Source organism: Phoxinus phoxinus, assembly GCF_949152265.1.
Source record: "Phoxinus phoxinus genome assembly, chromosome: 23".
NCBI classification, from domain to species: domain Eukaryota; kingdom Metazoa; phylum Chordata; class Actinopteri; order Cypriniformes; family Leuciscidae; genus Phoxinus; species Phoxinus phoxinus.
The window spans coordinates 15,857,422-15,874,152 of record NC_136898.1 but is presented as its reverse complement, the minus strand read 5'-3'; the positions used below and the strand labels follow the sequence as shown (position 1 = coordinate 15,874,152).

Here is a 16,731-nt window from a genome sequence, read left to right as displayed (position 1 = left end):
CAACTACTTTGACGCTTCAAACAGTTCATAAAGATATAGTAAAACTAATCCCTATGAATTGAGCTGTTTAGTCTACATTTTCATCAATTATCATAAACGGAAGCTCAAGCATGTTCTCTTGAAGTGCGAGAACCAATGAGGTTCATCCTCGTGTGTTACGCAGCACGTTTGAGCTTCAGCAAGAACCAATGAGGTTTGTTCTCGTGCATCAAGCAGGTTCGTTTGAGCTTCTGTTTGTGTTTGCTGATCAATGTTCATATGTGAAGAAAAGCCCAGATTCAATCTGTTCATCAAATAAAGCGATCGAGTCTCTTCAGAAAATGTGGACCAAACCACTCAATTCATATGGATTCGTTTTACCAGAGCTGGCTCTCCCTATAAGCGAACTAAGCGGCTGCTTAGGGCCCCGCCGCCACTAGGGGGCCCCCAAACTATGGTCCGACCATAGATCCTGCGACTGTGACCTGGCTGTATCTCGACGTACATTTGCATCACATGTTAACGCACCGGTAGAGTTCCTCACCGGACACTGCACTTTTTCGATATCACAAAAGTGTATTATTTGCATTTGTTTTAAAGCCTTGCCGTTTAAACATTTCATTCGCGTGCTATTCTGACATGCGTCTTTTTTCTGAGCGCTTAGTCGCGTACACACCGAGCTCGCGCACTAAAAACCTGTCAAACGGCACCCGATTACTGGACTTTATCTAAATAGCGTCTGATTGTCAAATACACACATGTCAAATACACACAAGGTTTACATAAAAACAGTCGGTTCTACCAGAAAGACTCGGGAGATAAATTGATATAACAGCGTATATTTATTAACAGCCCAGCAAGCATGAATTTATAAAGTTCTTTGGCGTAGGCCCCGTCCTTAGAGAGCAATGCGAGGGTAGCGGAATCTGCATATCCTGCCTGAAGACGAAGGCAGGGGCGCAGCCGACCCCCCCTGGAGGTTAAGGAAGGGACCATCCTGGTGGTGGTGGGGAGGATGAAGGGGAAGGTGCCATCTGGGTGGTGGTTGGGGAGGATGGAGGTACTTGGCAGCGTCAGCATCTGCGAACTCAGACGAATGTAAGTACCGATCTTTTATACTGTGAGTGTTAGCACATGATTGGTTAGGAGAGAAGTAATACGTGGCACGCTGATTGAGTCTTCCTGGCAGAACCTACGCTGAAGCGGTCATTTATGTCTAAAGTGAAAGTGACCAGTTGCATCTGTCACTGTGTGTAGAAGCATGCAGATCTTCAAGGGACAGCAGCCTATACACATAGATAGTTAAAGGGATAGTTCACCCAAAAATGAAAATTCTGTTATTATTTACTCACTCTCCATGTATCAATTTCTTTCTTCTGCTGAACACAAAATAATATATTTTGAAGAATGTCGTTAACCAAACAGTTGATGGACCATATTGACTTCCATAGTAGGAAAAAAGTACTATGGAAATCAATGGGGTCCATCAACTGTTTGGTTACACACATTTGTCAAAATATTTTATTTTGTGTTCAGCAGAAGAAAAAAAAAAATGATACATGGAGAGAGTAAATAATGACAGAATTTTCATGGGTGAACTATCCCTTTAATGTTAATACATTTATTATTGTTATCTTGTTACAGGTCCATCTGATCTGTATATGAAAATATGTCTTATTTTAAGTGTTTAATTTTAAAATTGAAAAGAAACTGTTTTTTCTAAAGTAAGCTTGGGTTTGATACTGTTAAAATGTAAAACCGTAAACTAAAAAAAAATAAAAAAAGGGAAAAACATGCCAGACAGACATTGATGTAAGCAACACAGCTACAACTAATAAAATTGATAATGGGTGCCTTTTTCAGTCTGCGAATATTTAAGCATTGACAATAGTCAATCATATTGGTGGCACCATGGGCCCCCAAATAAAATTCAGCTTAGGGCCCCATAAAGGCTTGAGCCGGCTCTGCGTTTTACGATCTCTTTATGAACTTTTTGAAGCGTCAAATTGGTAGTTGCATAGCTGTCTATGGAGACTACAGAACTGGCTCAGATTTTATTAAAAGTATATTCATTTCTGAAGATGAATGAAAGTCTTATGAGTTTGGAACGACATGAGGATGAGTAAATGAAGACAGAATTTTTTTTTTTTTTTGGGTGAACTAACCCTTTAAAGTAAAGTGTTACCCAACTTTTTTTAAATGCTTCTTTTAATTAATTTAGCGCTTCACTTTTCATTGTTTACTTCTATATGTGGCATTTCTTTATGTGGTACCGATTGTGTGGTGGTAGAGGAATGTGGAGTGCCCACCTTGGGTCAGCATTAGAATTGAAAGAACCTGTGGAAAGGAACTTTTCACACTTGTTGTAACTAGAAGTCAAACAGTAGGCTATGTTAGAGAGTTTAATGGAAAGAAATGTCAAATGGTGACACAAAACGTGACTGTCAAAGGAAAGAAGACACCGTTTCATTCTTATTTTGGAGTCTGAAAAGTCCATCCATGACAAACTTGATAGTACAAGCGGCAATACATAATATGAGGATGCGCAATGCTAGAGCCTTTATCTACATGGGTCACGTGCAGCGTTCGTCCAATCAATGACAATGACACTTAACCCAGGGTTTAGGAATGCACAGTGTAAAACGTCAGCATATGAAAACCCAGGTTTAATTGTTACCCCCAGATAAATTATGAGAAATGTGAAGCAAGATGACCAAGGAATCCATTTACCCTGGGTTTTTAATGACCCAGGGTTAAATATTTCAAGTGTAAAAAGCCCTAATGTAATACTTTTAATTTCTTTGTAATTCTTTCTGAAATTTACTAACAAGTGTTGACTGTTTCAAAATAAATCTTGTACCAAATTTTTTTTTCAATGAGTATTTATGGTTCTGTTTGTAAGGATAGCATGGCAGAGACATAAAACAACAGGTTTAATAGGGTTCAAATTAAACCCAATGCCTGGCAAGCTGGGTCAAACAGATGCCACCCAACATCAGATGGGTACAACATCCTATAATCCCTCATTCAGCTTCAGTGGGATTCTGTTGCTCGTGGTGCCTGGATTATGAGGCTCTCAAGTGTTGTAATAATTCACCTTTGATCCTGGGTGCAGAGGTGAAATTAATTCCAGACAGACTAACAGTCAGTTTGCAGACTTTGTGTGAGTGTAATCTGTGTGAGTGTCTAGGCTGATATGAGCTGTCTATTAAACTGTTTGCAGAAAACCCTGCGTTTCATAAACCATATCCCTTCCATCTCCTAAAAGGAGTCCAAACAGGACTATTACATAACCTGCCATAAACATAATGTGAATACAGTGTCCAAGGAAGTCACAAAATGGGAACAGCGAGTATCCTGCGAGGTCGCCATGACAGTACAGAGCCAGTGCAGAAACAGCTGCCAAGACCCTGAAATGTAATACTGTCATTTACTCTGCAAGCGTAAAGTCTATTAAATGATTTCAAGTTTGAGAAATTAATCTTATATTGCACAACATTTGACAACTGCCTCATCTTTTTGCTCCTTTTGGCTCAGATTTCCATTTTAGAAGGCAATTTACTTCCGACTTCTAAAATGGAAATCAAGGTATTTTACATGATACGGTCCAATGCTTAAGTTCAAAGATTGGTACACAACCAATTGCTGAATTTGTGATGAAAGAAATATACCAATTTTCTGTCAAAAGATCACTCAAGATTAGAGAACAAAGGCAGAATGTCCATTTTCAGCTGGAGTTTCTCTTTAAGGCTAGATGCTTTCCTTAATTGTGCTCCTTTTGCCCTTCACGTATTGTGCCTGATATCTGATCACCTCTCAGATCCATTAGAGAACACCCACCCCCCTCTGTCACAGTCTATGAAAGAAAGAACACCCCTCATACACACCAGGAAAGCCATTGCCGAACAGACATACCAGCAGGGCCTGTGAATATAGATTCTAATACGAGATATTCAGATTCGATTGAAAAAATGCAAATAAGTCTCCAGATACTTAGAGCTCCACAAGAGTGCGTGGGTGAGAGATAGCTGCCATACTGCGGTAACCGAGAGAGAGAGAGAGAGAGAGAGAGAGAGAGAGATTTTCTCAAGGGCTTTTACAGGATGATTCTCCATCCTCCCCCTGTCTAAGTCACTTCCTGTTACCTGTGTATGAAGCCCTTACAGACATGATGAGGTGATTCAGGCTGTCAACCCCCCGCAATCTCCTGTCTCATTTGCTCACCACCAGCCAAAGTGTGTACAAATCATTACATCACTTCTCATCCAAAGCTAGACATGGACACGCACTAAGGACACATTTCTGTCTGTGTCCTCGGAGTACCCTTTGGTTCAGCCCATGTGTGTACGAGACATGTCAGACTTTAAAACTGGTTATGTTTGGTTACTGATTACTTTAAAGCCCTATTCGGACAGGACTAGTTTTCTTGGTGTACTTTGCGATTTTAATCTTCCCAGTTTGTTTTTTACATACAACCTTTTTATAAATTCCAGAGGAAATTACTTAGTGTTTCGCAAACTCCGTGGTCCTCTGGCCATTTTAATATCAACGTCAGGTAAGACAATATATATAGATTTCTCTGTTCGTTTATTAAGCAGCCACTTCTATAAAATGATGTAAAGTTTACTCAAGGTTTTAATTATAACTTAGTACTTGAATACACCTTGTGGTGCAACCTGGACACATCGTCAGTGATACTCCCGGGGTCATAGGGTGTTTCGGGTCTTACATCAGACACCCTCACCCGGGCGACCCAGCCGGGGGTGATCAGGCCCCGACTTGTGTCCAGGTAGCGCCCTACGCCACGCGTCCCCCCTCCTTAACCAGAGCCACCGTGCTGCCTTTTCAGCGGCTTCCAGGATGTTCTTAATGGCTCTTTGCCTGTGCAGTCCGCAAATCCCTAAGAGTCCCAGGACCCGGTGTAGAGACTGTCCTGCGAAGCCCCTACAGCCCACTTCAACAGGCTCACAGCGGGCCTTCCACCCATTCCTCCGACACTCAGCTACCAGATCAGCGTACTTGGCCCTCTTCCTTTCCTGGGCTTCCTCCATTCTATCTTCCCAGGGGACCGTTAGTTCAAGTAACACCACCTGCTTACTTGCTGCAGACATCAAGACCATGTCCGGTCGTAATAATGTGACGGCAATGGATTCTGGGAACCTCAATTGAGTCCCCAGGTCCACCAGGAGGTGCCAGTCTCTTGCTGTTGCGAGCAAGCCCCCTTGGGTCTTTCTAGGGGGCTGAGGCTTCTCGCCTGCTCGAACAAAGGCAATTGCAGACTTGGTTGGATGATGCTGCTTGCTGATATTAATGCCAGTGCAGATGGCGTCTGCTACTGCCTTCAGGATCTGGTCATGGCGCCAACGATAACGCCCATCTCCCAAGGCTTTTGAGCAGCAGCTAAGGATGTGCTCTAATGATCCCCTTTTCTGGCAGAGTTGGCAAGCAGGTGAGTCCACCAGGCCCCAGGTGAACAGGTTGGCAGGGCTAGGAAGGACATCATACACTGACTGGACCAAGAACTTGAAATGGTGTGGTTCCGCCTTCCAGAGTTCTGCCCAAGTGATCTTACGGCCAGCTGTTTGCTCCCACTTTGTCCAGGCCCCCTGCTTGGACATGCCCACCACTCTGCTGAAGCGAGCTTCCTCCACCTCGGCTCGTACCTCCTCCTGGATAAGCTTCCGCTTCTCCTTTCCTCTGGCTTTGCTGTAGCATGGCTTGGGATTGCTACCAAGTCCGGCCCGCCCAGTAGCCACCGTACCCACCAGGGTGCTATGCCGCAGCCTTGCCTCCGCCCGTTCCACTGCATCCTGGGCGCGCCACTTCCTTCCTGTTCTGACCTCTACCCCTGCTGAGGAGACCTTGGTGTCAACTGAGTCTCGGTAGAGTAGGACTTCTCTGGCTCGGGTGACCTTGAACTCCTCTGCCAGACTACTAAAGGGAAGCTGTAGCTTGGTGTTATGGCCAAAGAGAGCAATGCTGCTTAGGCTCCGTGGCAGGCCCAGCCACCTGCGCAGAAATCGGCTGACCTTCCGCTCAAAGCCCTCCACGGTGGTAATTGGGACTTCGTATATCAGCAGTGGCCAGAGGAGACGAGGGAGGATGCCATGTTGGTAGATCCAGGCCTTGAACCTACCAGGAAGCCCTGACTTATCCACTGCCGAGAGCCATGTGTCGAGGTCATCGCTGGTTCCCCTCCGTGCAGCGGTGTCCTTCAGGTTGTGAGTGAAGAGCTTGCCCAGGCTCTTCACTGGCTTTTCTGACACTGATGGAATTCTGGTGTCTCCCAACATGAAGCGGAACTGATCAGCTACTTTTCCTTTCCTCAAGACCAAGGACCTGGATTTCGCGGGCTTGAAGCTCATTCTTGCCCAAGTAATGAGCTGTTCGAGGCCTCGCAGAAGCCACCTGCATCCGGGCACTGTGGTTGTGGTGACCGTGAGATCGTCCATGAATGCTCTAATCGGGGGTTGTCGGGTGCCAGATCTGGACAGTGGACCTCTACATTCCACTTCTGCAGACTTCACGAGCATATTCATGGCCAGTGCAAACAGAGACACAGAGATTGTGCAGCCTGTAATTATACCCTTCTCCAGACGATGCCACTCCGATATTGAAGTCCCAGAGGACACCCTAAGACTGAAGTTGTTATAATAGTCAAGGATGAGATTTTGAATCTTCTCTGGGACGTGGTATCTGCTCAGGGCCAATTCCACCAATCTGTGTGGTATCGATCCATAAGCATTGGCAAGGTCCAGCCACAGCACTGCCAAGTCCCCTTTGCCCTCTCGTGCCTCCCTGATCAGCTGTGTCACAACCCCTGTGTGTTCAATACACCCTGGGACCCCTGGTATTCCTCCTTTCTGCACCGAGGTGTCTATGTAGGTGTTCTTAAGGAGAAATCCCATCAGACGATTGGAAACAATCTTGAAGAAGGTTTTGCATTCCACACTGAGGAGGGAGATTGTCCTAAACTGCTCGATGTTACTTGCATTCTCCTCCTTGGGAATCCACACGCCCTCTGCATATCTCCACTGCTGAGGTACTTTCCCTCTTCTCCAGATAGTTCTTAGAATCTTCCAAAGACGTTCCAGAAGCCTGGGGCAATGTTTGAAGACCTTGTATGGAACTCCACTTGGGCCCGGTGCTGATGATGTTCTGGCAGATTTAATAACCTCTTTGACTTCCTTAAGGGTAGGTTCGTTGATGTTAAAGAGGGTGCTAGGTTCAGGTGGGCATATAAGGGCTGCACAGTGACCAAGGTCGTGCTCCCTCATGCCATCGCTGTAGGTGTTGCGGATATAGCGGTTGATATCCTCCTCCGGACATGAGAGTTGACCACTGCGTTTCTCTCCCAGCAGCTTCCTTGTAAAACCGAATGGATCTGCAATGAAGGCACTGCGCCTACGTGCCCTCTCCTTGCCCCTCTTCCTGTGCCACTCAGCCCGCCGAAGGGTGATTAGCCTTTTCCTTACCACACCCCTAAGTTCTGCCAGGGCTACCTTTTCCTCCTCGCTTGCCTTTCGGTACTGGCTCCTGAGTGTCCTCAGCTCTTGTCTGTGTTGGGCAATCTTGACCTCTCGTCGGTTCGGAATTGGTGCCGCAGTAGACGTCTTGGTGGCGCGTTGTTCCTTGGCGCCAAACCTTTCTGAAGCGATGCTGATTATGAACGTGCTCATGGTTCGGAGCCTCTGGTCCACACCACCCTTGGCTGTTGCTTCAAGGGCTGCATCAACATCTTCATCAAACTGTCGCCACACTGACTCTTTGTTGGCAGCAGGCCACAAAAACCGGCGCCGCTCTGATGGTCTGCTTTGGGGTGTAGCTTGTGGTGCTTGGAGGCTCTGGGCACTGTGGTATGTGTCCGGGCCTGGTTCCTCCTCCGTCTCACCAGGTGCTGTACTGAGTACTGGCACTGTGCGTTGCGTCACAAGCTTCCTTAGGCAGCCCATCTTGGTCTGGTGTATTTTTAGACCAGTCGTGTTTTTGCAGACCTTGCCACATTTGCAGACTGCACTCGTCGTCGATTGTCCATTTGCATTAGTCGTTGCCAGAAAAACAGTCCGTTCGGGGCGCTCATTCTCCCCCCCTCTCGGGCGCCCCTGGGGGTATTTCTCTTTAGGGTTTTTCGTAGCGTGTTTTGGGTGCTCCCTCTCGGGAGCTGCAGTTTGGGGTGCTAACCCGCCCTGCCCCGGTTGCCGTCTCTCCGCGCTGTCCACTTAAAATATCACACATTCCCACCTCTGTAATTAACACGGAGATTATATTTCCATCCGAATAGGTGATAACAATTGTAACTTAGGCCTTTAAAAGAATACTTCTTCCCAAACTGAAAATTGTCCTTTTTTTAAAGTATGACATGACTACCCTGGAACACAAAATAGATTTTCAGTATAATTTCCAATATTCTCTTTCAGCTTTCAAGGCCTAGAAAGGTCACATAGACATATATAAACAACATTAAAAACTTGATTTTCACCACAGGGGGACTTTAACAAACAATGAATGAATAATAAATCCGAGTTTCATTACAATTTATAAATATTTGAATGCACATTCACTTTTTTTTTTAGATGTACTATGAATCATGGTATTTTTAAGATGCTTTGGATTATCATGTAAAAAACATATTACAATAATCTGGTAATCAATGGTATTCCCAAAATATTATGAAATTTGCACCTGGTACCATGACCATGGTGCCACTATTTTTTAGTTTTTTTGTGGTAGTGTTTTTTGTGGAAGTATTAATGTGTTTACTATAGTGAGACTTGTAATGCTATTACCAATTTTGGAAATGTTAATGCTTTAAAGAGCTATTTAGGTGCAACAAGAGTTTTTTTTATCATATCAAAGAAAGAAAATATTTAATTATAGTGTTTTGATACTACTTTTGCAGTTGTTGGATAAATATTTTCTGCTTCCTTCCACACAATCTCACACAGCATACTCGAAAGCCTATATATAAGCTCTGCTGCCCACATTTATCTGTACCCAGTGGCACAGCTGTGTGAGTTCTCACACCAGTGCGGCAAGTGTACCCTCCAAGGGGAACACATCATGCCAAACTCAGTGTCTCAGAGCCATAGAGGAGAGCCCACTGAACTAAAGTGATGGAAAATAGATTTTTCTGCTTCTACCAGAATGGTGAATTCTTCATCTCATGCTGTGAAGCACTAAGGAGAAGTAGAGAAAAAGAGAAAGGATGGTTGAGGGACAAGTGCCATCTTAAAGAGATCAAGTGGAAGAATGGAAAAAAGAAAGAGACAGGAATATCCTGACAAATCATAATCCAGTTTCATCCAACGTTGCCCAAGCAATTTTACTTCAAAGCTTTAGAGGGCTGGCCAATTACTGCATATCCCTGCGTTTCCTTTGGATGTGAGAGAAATATATAATTTAAGAAATTTTAATTAACATCTCTCATCTGCTTATGAAGGCAAGTAGGAGAATAAATGCCAGTCACTTCTGCCCAGCTTTAAGACACAGTATATCTCTCACACACACAAGTGCTCCTTCATTTTTTAGGCCAATTACAGAGGGGCTGAAGTCTCTGAATTCAAGCCAAACCCTTTCAGAAAAACGAGTATAAGGCTGAAGGAACAGAAAAGGCGACACTGGCAGAGTCCTAAATGAAATATGAGGTGGGACAGAGAAAACGAGAGAAGGAAAGAGAGAGTAGGGAGTGTTGTAACATCATTGGTTAGACGAATTCTAAATTTACTACAGGGGTGAAATCACCTATGCTAAATTAAAATGACTTTAGGGTGGGTGTGGTGATGGAAGATGGAAATAGTTATGAACCAGGAAATTTGATCCCAAAAAAATTAATGAACAAGTTTGAATATCCGACACTTTTGTGTGCTACAACAAATTCCAATTTTGGAGGAATACACTGTTTGTACTTAACATTAAAAACATTTATAAAGTGTAGTGGCGAGTTGTCTAAATGACTTTATCAGTCATAGTCAAATCAGTTACAGACATTTAAACATTGTCACAACACTCCCTGGTCTCCCCTACACCATTCGATTATAGCGTTTATTTGCTCGGTAAATCCCCGTCACCCTTCCTCCCTCCAATATGTACAGTAGCTGCAACATCCTTCATATGTTGCCCTAGAAACTATTAATACTTTTACTCTGTAAATGAAGATAAATGCACAAGACTAACAATGCTCCATAGAGAGAGGGAGAGAGACAGCATGATACTTGCAAAAAAGAGAGGAGAGAAAGAGAGGGGCAAATTAGGGTGGATAGAAAACAAGGACAGAGTGAAAGATGGATGGATTACATTAGAAGCAGAGGGGGGACACTGGCTGGCTCTGAAAAACACCTTGATAAACAGGCTGCGAACACCCCCACCCCCCAGCAAGGTGTCCTCCTAATGATTACCATCCTGCACCTGCTGAGAGAACCTGAGTCATACTTACACACCACTGCAGCTGGTTCATGGAGAGAAAACCGCACAGCACAGGGTTTTGCCTTGCTGAAAAACACTCACTATACCTATTAAATCAAAACATTTTATTGTATTTTTTTTTTTTGAGGATATAATAATTTTGAAGGTGCATATTTCATGAGAAGGTTCTGAACAGGTTACACTGCTAGTTATTTATTTAGTTAAAGGATAATTATTGATTAACAGTTTTAGAAAAAAATAGCTATGGTTCTCTTGAGGGCATCAAATGTTATTTACATTTTCTGAAGCAAATGTGGGCAGTGTTTGCCACAAGCCTACACTGATGTGGGAGGTTATTTTGTTCATGCAATGAAAGTCGAAAGAGTCCAGTGTGGTTTTGGATCCAATTGACTTTCACTGTATGGACAAAAACAGTTGAATCATTCTTCAAAATATTGTGTTCTGCACATGAAAGTAGACAGACAGGTTTGAAACAACTTGAAGGTCAGTAAATGTTGACAGTTTCATTTTTGGGGGAACTATCCTTTTAAGTCTGATTACTTAGAAAAGTAATTGAACGCCTCTTCTCAACAAGTCGCATGATATTTTGAGGTATCATTCACGGGAGTTGTGCACCAAACTGGTAACCCTGAGTATGAGCAATTGTAGTACTTGCTTCGGCAAGAATCAATAAATATTTTGCTTATAAACATGGTTTATATAGAGAGTGACAGAAAAACTTATCTTGCATTACATCTGTACATCTTGAGAGAAACTCACATATATCAAGTGAGCGACTGAGAGACTATCTGTTTTGACTGTTTATTCCATCCTGTCTCTGAGGATTGATGGTCGCTCTGAATTCTCTTTGGGAATTTTTATCACTCTGCAAATATGTGGAGGCCATTTTTTAATATCAGGCATGGTGCGATTGTAAAGAGAGAGAGGTGGAAGCAATTCCCCACACTGGAGGCAAGAAGCACCCAAAACGGCATAGTGAGAGTGAGTTACATTTTTTGAGTCGTGTCAATTCTAGTTGAGCTGAATACATTTAAAAGCAGGGAAATCTTAATGATTTAATGAAATCTAAATGTGTGTAATATGTGGTAATTTAACATTAGAATTATTGCCGTAATTACTCTACATAACTGAAATGATGAGACCAGACTTAAGTTGAGGCAGAATTAGAGACTATAGGCTGACTCTCTAGTGGTGTTTTGGGACTGTGGTGACACTTAATGTTTTGACAGCATGGTAACTGAAACATTGGCTGGTTACATAACTAGGACAGGCTGGTGGATCTGGGATGTCAGTGGGGACCACTCCCATCACATTCCAGGAAACCCTGTGTATTTAATCTGCTTATCCTTAGCAGCTTTGTGCCATGTGTTTGTGTGTGAGTGCATCATGTTTGTCCCAGCCATTCCTCCATACTAAAACATCCTTCCTCTATCCAGTCAGTTCTTTCATCTCTTTAATATTAAATACAAATAAAAAAATCCACTCATGGATCATCAATTCATAAACTATTTTCTTTGTTTTGCATCTTTAAATATTTCCATTATGCTCTGTGTACAGATTTAGCCCTGTTGTTTAATATGTTTATAATTTGATGTCCATTTGTGTTTAAACCAGGGCTCCGAACTGGTTCAAGGAATGAAAAAAAAACCCAGAAACCAATAAAATTTTAACAGGAACATAAACAAAAGTAAAACTGAAATCAAGTTTAATTGTTTTGGAACAGAAACGCTTATTTGAAATGACCATTAACCGGTTAATAGCGTTGTTTTCAGTTGCGTTCTGTTCAATATTTTAATTTGGCAGTAAACCAATCCTGAATTCAAATAGTACGGCCTATGCAAATGTGACATTATCTCATCCAATGTGAGTGAAATGCCCGCACTCATCTTTCAAGTCCTCATAGGCAAGTTGCTGGCATTAGCTTTTGGATCTCAGGATTTTTCCAAGGATATGTCACCAACCGATAAAGTATTATAAAAATTGACAGGTAATGTCCAGTGTGGTCTGTCTTTTAAAACGAAAGAAAAACGTCTCTGGTTACTATTGTAACCACGATTCCCTGAGAGGCGGGAACGAGACATTGCATCAGCTTTGACTCTGTGGGACCTCTTCCACTACTCCAAATTTCCTGAAACCTTATAGGATAACGGCAGTAAAAAAACAACTGGCCAATTTTTGCGAAATATGCAAATACATGCTAATACTTACAATCATTTTACAATCATATCAGGAAATCTCTCCTCAATCATCACCAGTGTGCAACATCCACTTGGATGATGCGACAGCAGCCACAGTACAGCGGTGCCAGTATGCTTAACACACACCAGCTATAGGTGGAGAGGAGAGAGAGTGTTAGAGTGGATCCAATTCAATGGATGGGATTATTAGGAGGCCAAGATTGGCAAGGGCCAATGGATGGAATTTAGCCAAGACACCGGGGTTACACCCTTACTCCTTACGAGAAGTGCCATGGGATTTTTAATGAACATAGTGTTAGGACCTCGATTTTTAACGTCTCATCCGAAGGACAGTAACCGGAGATGTTCCCTTTCGAGAGCGGTCACTTTAACATTGCGTCAGCTTTGACACTGCGGGAACTGTATACAATCCTACCGTGAGAGTGCGAAGATCAGCCTGAAGACAAAGACTAAGTTACACCAACACGGAGCAGAACAGTACACAATTCAACCAGTAGCAATGCCTCTTGGAGTGCTCTCAGCTGATAGGGGCCAGCTCAGGTACACCAAAATTAGCATATCAGCTCAAGCGAGCAGGCTGCACTGAATAAAGGGCAGAACAACAACAGTTAGCACATATGAATGTACATGGGCATACACAGTGTCAACAGCCGAAGCGGTAACACACTGTGACCATAAGCAGTCTTGGCAAGAAAACCCAAGCAATAAGAGAGGTTATTCACTTACCGAAAGCACTTGAGTCGCCAAGGACAGCACATCCAACTTGTAAAACCTGGCGAAACTGTTCTGTGAAGACCAGCCAGCCGCGAAACATATATCCCAAACAGACATGCCTTTAGACCAGGCCCATGAAAGGGTGATAGCTCTGATGCTGAGAGGGCACGTTGTGACGTCAAGATGAAACATTAGCATATTGCCACTTATTGCACACGCAGACACCAGGGAAGATTGCTGTGGATACTGGATATCATGTCGAGAAATCGCTGTGCTCTACTATGTGAAAGTAAAGCCAGTTTTTTTTTTCTCACTGCCCAAGGATGAACATGTGAAGAACCAGTGGTTAAAATTCATCTTTACCATGATACCAAAGCAGTATAATCCTAAACTTTAGCTGTGTTCCCTTCATTTTACTGACGACTACTTTCAATGCAGGATTCGCAAAACACTTGCTCTTGAAAGACTTTTAAGTTAATTTGGACTAGCTTACTTCTCAGAATCACAACCTGTAAGTATGACTAATTATTGATGTACTGTATATATTTTTTCTACCAGTGTTCAAAATACTTAGTTGGTAGGTCTCCTGTTAACTCACCTTATTACTGTTTTACTGAAATACTTCTGCTAATCAGTTGTGGGCCACTATTACCTAAAACTGTGTTTATTAATGCAGATTGTTTATCGTTCTTACTACTTTGAGCAAAGATAAAGGATGGAGCAAGATTTGTTTTACCAATGTTTACAGTCATTCACGCTAGAGCTCGGCTTATGTATACTTTGATACAGTTCCCATGTTCACCACAATAAATTAGAAAAATACTTGGTAAATGAATAAGTATAAGTAAAATAATCGGTTTGTTGGAACTTAAGGAATTACTTTTGCAACATCTCATAATGTACCTCAAATGGAGTAGTGTATCACGGAGAAACGTTCTGCTCGAGTTGTCCTTGCGATGAGGTTCGGGTTGAATGACTAGTTCTTCCAGTGTTTCATCATCGGACTCGCGCTCAGATTGATATGGTAAAATCGACGTCATTGTTCGTTACTGTCTTTAGTTTGCGGTGTACCATCATTGAGCTGTAATAAAGCTTCTGGACAGAGCTGACGGTTATGCGTTTTTGTTTTCGACACGCGCACAGTACGCGGTAGACCAGTTACAACAAACTGGTCTGTCTGGCTAAAATAGCATAATAGGGGCACTTTAAAGGAAGTAGAAAGAGACTTAGGTACAGTACGTAACTCTGTCTCGGTCGGAGAGAGTGACACTGTAGTCACGGGGTCCGAAGCGAATTCAATCGCTGTCCACCGAGAACACATGTAAATCTCCAATGCGCTTAGCCAAAGCAAGGGCAAGAAGCAAAGCAGTTTTGAGAGAAAGCTCCCTAACAGCTATAGTTGCCAAGGGCGAGAACGGTGGTACAGAAGGTGAGCGAGGGGGATGTAGTCTCCTCGCCCCTCTAAGAAATCTGACCACTAGCCCATGCCTCCCAATCGATTGCCAACAACCGGGGGAACAAAACGTAACAAAAGCGGCCACATAAACCTTTAGCGCGTTCACTGTAGGCTCCCGTTATCCAACCTGTGCTGTAGGAAATAAATCATCTAATGGGACAGATCGCCGGGTCGATATATTGACCACTTCACGATTTCACAAACCCTCCCCATTTTAGGTTATAAAGGCGCCTGGTGGAAGGCGTTCGAGACTCCGTGAGCATATCAAGCACACAGGAAGGCAGGGTGCCTAGGCCCTCTAAGACCCCTGAAGCAGCCAAGCATGAAGGCTCCACAACTCAGGGCTGGGGTGCCATATCGTGCCATTCACTTGAGATAGCAGGTCTCTCCTGAGGAGAAGAATTAAGGTCCTTCAGGTCAGCTAGGGTTAACCATAGGTGTCGGTGATGGACCACCATGAATCCCATATATCAGCCAATGGCTTGAGCGGAGCGCTTTGTCGCCATCAGCGCGACGTCCGTCGCCGAGCGCATGTCTTTCACAGCTTCCGTGTCTATACAGCCACTGTCCAGGGACTACACGAGCTTAGGTGTAGTCCCGCGGAGGTGATGGCCTTGTCAGCAAGGTGGTCGGTCAGTCTGGACGGCCTGGACCGCAGGCTGAGTTCCAAACCAAATGTGGCTGAGGAAGGAAACAGATGCACGGCGACGGTCTTCTTGACGGGAGGCATGCACACATAGCCGCAGGCTTCCGCCCTTCCAAGTGGGAGAAGTTCGCTTGCGTAGATGCGCGCCCGTGCAGAACACGACTTCACCAGGGATACACTTAACGACTGTAAGGCAGATTATGAATGTTACGACTGATAATACTCAAACGTGCCCAGTCAGAGACAGTTGCGTATAGTCTGTGTTTAAAATCTGCTCCAGTCATTGGAAACTGTCTGTAAGTTTGTTCAGTTCAGTCTTAGAAGGTTTCAGCTAGTCGTTAAGTGTGTCCCCGGCGTCATGTGACTGATTAAAGATTGATACATCATGCCGTGGCCTCTGAATTTAAGTGCCCATATATTGCTATTTTAAAGGTTCCTAGTTTAATAGGCTTACATGCACCCAAGTCAAAAAGTGATAACTTTTCCAGTGATAACAGGAAAATTATGCATTTTGGCTGTTGTTTAGCTGAAGTTCAGTTCAGTATTGATTCAGTTCCGTTGTAAAGATCATCAATTATTAAATTCGTTATAAATAATAATATATTTAAATCTGTAAAGCAGTTCTGCAAAAAATGTCATTGTGCAGCTTAGTTCAGTTCTCATACATCAGTACAGTCAGATCAATAATATTGTTGAATATTAAGTGACCCTAAACTAAGCAAGCCAGAGGTGACAGGGGCAAGGAACCCAAACTCCATCAGGTAACAGAATGGAGAAAAAAAAACTTAAGAGAAACCAGTCTCAGTCAGGGGGTCAGTTCTCCTCTCGCCACGAACAAACACGGTGTGATTATGATTCATGCTGGATAACAATTCAGATCGGGATCAGTAGCATTCCAAATATTTATCCAGTTCTTTTTGCTTGAAGATCGGATTCATTAGGATCAGTATGGAACTAAAGCTGGCCATAGGGTCTGTACGGAGGACCTGTTTAGTTCTTGTGGTCTTTGCTGAGGATCTTTGCCAATGTCAGTTTGACGAGGCCTTCACAGGATTTTCTAGTAGAGCTGACATTCAGGGCTACGTTTTGGTCATGTCTATGTGCACGTCTCCCACCACTCTAGTGCAAACCAAGTATTAATTTGACATATTGGCTGTGAGGTTAATTTGATTTATTCATGAACATACAGATGTAATTATAATATAACAGAATAAGAACTAACTAATATCATGATGAATGGGAGAGGAAGTTTTTCTTTACAAGTGTAGGCGAAAGATAATAAAAGGTGAAAGATAAAGTGCATCATTTGCGGTGCT

The 16,731-nt window shown here is 43.3% G+C and overlaps 1 protein-coding gene across 5 annotated transcripts in view; it reads left to right on the top strand.

The window, feature by feature from the left end:
- The window catches only part of nlgn2b (neuroligin 2b), a 184,869-nt gene that overhangs the window by 75,894 nt on the left and 92,244 nt on the right, over window positions 1-16,731 (top strand). The window lies entirely within an intron of this gene.